General features: G+C 35.6%; 1 long non-coding RNA gene across 1 annotated transcript; it reads left to right on the top strand.

Annotated features, from left to right (window-relative positions):
• The first annotated feature begins 992 nt into the window (after positions 1-992).
• LOC108888415 (uncharacterized) lies at positions 993-5,091 on the top strand. The gene is made up of 4 exons (XR_001961820.2): positions 993-1,171; positions 1,956-2,034; positions 3,488-3,549; positions 4,742-5,091. It is a non-coding gene; the product is annotated as an uncharacterized LOC108888415 (long non-coding RNA).
• The last annotated feature ends 307 nt before the right edge of the window (positions 5,092-5,398 follow it).

Raw genomic sequence — 5,398 nt, 5'->3', positions numbered from 1 at the left:
AAAAAAAAAAAACTTAGGTCACAGCATCTACAAACAAAGTGTGTTCTAATGTCTTCTTCAGCTCTTAGGGAGCAGCTTAAATAAATTAATCTTGAATTAATGTTCATTCATGTGCCCTTTGGATGGCTCCATTCCTATTCTCAGAACATTTAAACAACAGGTTGATAGCTGTTTGATTCTGAAACCACTCAAATATTGCTTTATCTGACTTGATATCAGGGTTACTGGTAGTCAGGGCCGGTTCTAGGCAGGCATATATGAGGGGCAGTCAGAAATGTGAAGGGAGCATTGTGGGTACACATCATGCTACAGCAGCAATTTTCTGGGGGAGTATTTTACACACATTTTGTGGAGGGCATTTTTGCCTATGACAGTTTTTTCTCCATGGAATTGGGTTGTTAGCTATGTGTCCAACCCAGCCTGGAGAGGTGGATTGCACTTTGTCAGGCCTCTGCCCTACGACCTGTCCATCTTGGGTGTCCCACCTGAAGACTAAGCTTCTGCTGAAATAGCTCCTAGGGTCAGTGAAGCATGCAAACCCCCTGACCACGATAAGGTGGCAATCCCTTAGGGGGAAAATTGAAAAATAAAGATGAAAAATAAAATAACATAAATGATCCCTCATCCAGATTTCAACAGTTAACACCATAACTCCATTGAGCCTAATTCTTATACCAGACCATAGCCAATATTTACAAAACTGAAAGTTAGTCTTGCATGTGGCTCAAGTCCAGTTCGTCATAAAACAGTCACAAATAAGTTTCAAAGAGTTTCACATTCAGATTTGTGCACTGATGATACATCTGGTGCATAGCTTCATTCTAAGGCTTTTCTCCATCTTTACGGTGCTTTAAGGCCAATCAGAGACGGTTGCTAGGCGGACCAGAATAGACCAGCCAATCAGCGTTTTTCTGCCAATGTTAGCTGGCGTATGACGTCATCGGCAGCGACGTGTCTTGTAATTGGTTATGGCCTTCCGGGAGGAGCGTAGAGAGGCGGAGAACGGAAGTCGGAAAAAAAAATTTAAACCAAGTTTGAACCACTGCTTCTGTTTGCGGTACTGTGAGAAACCGTCGTTACCGAAAAGGTCTGGATGCTAAAACAAACTCTGGAGCTGCTTTTTTGTCGAACAGGAGTGAGACTGGGTGCTGAACACACCTGCAGCATGAAGGTAAGGCAAACGGTTAGCGGCTAGCGTTAGCATTAACGTTGCCTTCTAATGATAGCATTTATTTCTGTTTAGTAGCCTGTTTACAACTCCGTTTGCGTCTCTTTACAATTACTTTGCAGACATTTTACTGCTTCTTTGTAATTTTGTCTTCCAGCTCAGTCATTTTAAGTTAGGTTTATGGTGGATTATCATGTCGATGTGATCTGCCTATTTTGGTGGAATTGGATCGTTTTGCGTCTCTAGCTGGCTGTTTTACATGTACTTATGTTCAGCTTCTTTGTGGTTGTTTGCATCGTATTGTGTCTTCGTATTGTGTGTAGTTTTGGGTCTACTCTCTTGGCCATTTAACGTTTCTTTGTGGCCATTTTGTGTTTCAGTGTGGCAGTTAAGCATCTCATTGCATCTCAGTTTCCCTCGGGATAAATAAAGCTTCTTGAATCTTGAATCATTGTGATCGTTTTGCGACTTAAATAAATACAAGCTTGAAAACTAGATTTTAACTTCTGTGCTCCTCCACAAGTTTTAATTCTCAAGAGTTGTATGATCTAAGATTACTGTTAGAAATCATTCTTTAAAAAGTATTTTAAAAATCAATAAAGTCAGATCCTAGTAATATAATTAATTATTCTAAGCTCAGTGTGATTGTCAAGTGTTTAGTTTTCAGTGTTGTATTCTTCTACAGTGTTCAAGTTTTGGAGATGAACTAATCTTTATTAATAAGATTATTTGTTTTTTAAAATGTTGTCATTTTCCTTTTGTATTTTTCTCTTTTTATTTCCTCCAGGTGTCACCTCTTCATCCATGAACACACAGTTTCTTCATACAATGAAGACATTCTTTGAAACCAGGACTGAGGCCTCCAGGTAATTCACAAACAGCTTTACATAAACTGTCCAACACAGAGCGCTGACATTAAATTATATATCCTCAGTAATTGATCTGAAGTCTGAATAGTTTATTGCAAAAGGACTTAACTCATTATTAAAGTTTATTTACATAAAGAAAATGAAGAATTTAAACATCAGCTCTCTCTTTCACTCTGTCCCTCACTCTCACTCTCTTTCTGTCTCATTATGTGTTTCTCTCTCTCCCTTGCTCTTGCTCCTTCTCACTCTCTGCCTCTCACTCTCCCTCGCTTTCTTCAGCCTGGCATACACTAAAAGATTTTTAAAATCTTAGCTGATTTTGAAAATGTGAGAGACCACACACATGAAGACATATAATGTCAGGTTTCATAGTTTTCTTCTTATAGTGTGTGATATGCAACGAGAAGACCAACACAGCACATCACAGACTAACAGATTCACCACTAACAAAATCTCAAAATCTTGTGCAGTCAAACGCGACTTTAGAGTAAACAAACATGGCAGACGACGATGTCTCTTGTTTGTTGTGCTTCTGTCTTCAGTCAGCTTACTTCCTGATTGGCTATTGTTCTGTTCCACATGACAATCCATGGAGTACGTGCTCGGCTTTCCTCAGTGTACTCCCCACACAACAGGATTTTCGATCATAGATTTTTAATATTTATCAATCTGATCGTCTTCAGAGCAGATGGGCAGGGTACAATTGCTCTGAATTGTACCCTCACACCACAGGAAAATCTGGCAAGATAATCGTTAGAACCAACCGATAATCAGACCTTTGCTGACTTTGATTGGTAGGGAGGATTTGGGCCGATAATCGACTTGATTATCTTTTGGGGTGTACCCCCACTTTTTCTTTCCGTTTGTATCCTTCCTTGTCTCTCTGCCTCTTTTTCTCTCTCAGTCTCTCTTTGTATCTTTCTCTCTTCTTTTCTCTCTCTCTCTCTGTCCCCCCCTGCATGCATACACTTACTCTGTCTCTCTCTCTGTCTCCCTTCCTACCTCTCTCTCTCTCTGTCCCTCTGTCTCCGTCTCATGAGTACAGGAAATCATAAAAATGAATGTATTCAGTTCGGCGTCATACTAGAAACACTGTCATTTTGCCTCATTTTTGCTTCTATCAACCAAATTTTGTTCAAATTTTAACTGACTTTGGAGAAAAAAAACATTTCCATCCACTGCTGTTGTGTGAGTATCAGGAGCTGGTGGAGTCAGTTCTCCAGTCAGAGCAGCTTCTTCTGTCTTTGTCTGTAAAGTAAATTTAAGTCTTAGACTAGTTCTGATTAGTCCAGAACCACTTAGTCCACACTCTGGTTTATTTGTAGAGTCAGTGTCTTTTACTTATATATATACAGTTTGAAGTTCAATACACAGAAACTTTCTGTGCTTTTATTTTGATGTGGTAAAAGTCACATCTTTATATTAATGTTTGTTGCATTTTTCTCCACAGGATTCAACCTCCAACCAGTAAATCACAGACAGAAGAGACAGACGTGAAGACATTTCCAGAAGGTCAGTGTTTGTTTATTCTTTTCAGTCTGACTCTGTCATTACTGCAGCAGCAGTTTGACTCTTTAAATCTTCTTGTCTGGAACAAATAGCAACAAATTAAAGCTGCTATAACTTAGTTTTAATTGGTATTAATTAGTATTCTTCAACAATGTAGCTGCAAAAAAGTCTAAAAATATGTAACCCCAAATACACATATATAAAACTTAGTTTAGAATAGAAACCCTTTTAATAAATAGTTTTTAAAAAATAACTATAAAAGTTTTAATAAAGGAAAACCTTTCAATATTAAGTATAAAACCTACAAAAAAATGTCTAAAAACTAAGTATAAATATAAATAATAAATAATATAAATCATATAAATATAAAACCTTTAAAAAAATACACTTCAAAACCTTAAAGGAATGGAATGTCTAAAATTAAAACCTTTAAAAATGGATCTAAGAGTTAAGCATGAAACCTGTAAAAAATGTCTAAACAATAAGTATCAAATCCATAAAAAGTAAAGTACAAAACCTTAAACAATAAGTCTAAAGTATACAGCATTTAAAAATATATATTTTAGTCCTTAAAAATATATACTTACAGCTAAAACCTAAATATGATTTTTTTTTTTTAATAATTAAAAATGCTTACAAAATATTGTCCAAACAATGAGTCTAAAACCATAAAAATAGAAAATGTTTAAAATTAGATTTTAAAAAAATGAAGCGTTAGAATCATATAATTTTTCGTATAATAAAGTGCAATAACATTATTTGTATAACACTGTTTTCAAAATAGAGACAACTCAAAACTTTAGGAAGACACTTGTAATGATTTTATTCCAGATAACAAATCATGGCAAAGATAATGTCAGACATTTGACCACAAGGAAACGCTGGTTAGAGCTGTTTAGTGTTAATGTAGTTATGAGCAAATTGATGAAGATGTCTACTAAGCATCTTTGTGATCATTTAACCGCTTGTAGTACTATTATTAATTCAATAATTTTATCATGAGTAGCTGAATGTTCTCACAGGTGTTTTTAAAAAGACATAGTAGTCTTTGGGAACTATGCCCATGACTACATTACAGATGATAGAGAAAAAACAGTGTTTTCACTTGAACAACAGGAAACTTTTTACAGATGATGGAAGTCTTTTATCTAATTGACAGCTTCATAACACTTTTGTTTTCTTTCATCCTCTTCAGGTCTTCAGCTGCTGTTGTCTTTGCCTCCGCCTCCTGCAGAGATAAGAATGTGTTAATCACAGAAATTGATCAAATCAATCAAAATATTTTTATGATGTACTATTCTGACATTTTTTTAAAATGTTTTTATGCCTTACAATATACTAAGACAATTTTGACACCTTACTTTACTATGACATGCAGCTTAAGACAAAGGAACTATCCTAAAGTAGCCATCTTGCTTTTGTTTTCCACAGAGACACACATTTACACCTGTACACACTGTTTGTGGTTTAGGTTAGATTTTCATTTTGGTATTTTGCTATTTCAAACAGTGCAATATCAGTACTCAAATCTGTTACTGTGTACATAGTCCTGTTTACACTGTTCATAGTGTGTATAATTTTCATATATGGTTGTATTTTATATGGTTTTATATCTTGTCTTGTACATATAATGCCCTTTTCTGTTTTTTCTGTTGCAATAGTGAATTTCCCTGTTGTGGGACTGATAAAGGATTATCATAAACCTAAAATAAATACTTCTGAACACTGAATATTTTGCCAGCCTGTTTAATACTGTAGTGAATATTTTTAGCCACAGGTTAAGGTTACACCTATTAGCCATAGGTTAGGGTTGGGTTTTTTTTCTAGCTACTTTAGCTTTTGCAAGTAGCTT

Source organism: Lates calcarifer, unplaced genomic scaffold (assembly GCF_001640805.2).
Source record: "Lates calcarifer isolate ASB-BC8 unplaced genomic scaffold, TLL_Latcal_v3 _unitig_1347_quiver_3374, whole genome shotgun sequence".
In the NCBI taxonomy this organism is placed as follows: Eukaryota; Metazoa; Chordata; class Actinopteri; family Centropomidae; genus Lates; species Lates calcarifer.
This window is presented reverse-complemented; position numbering and strand designations above follow the sequence as displayed.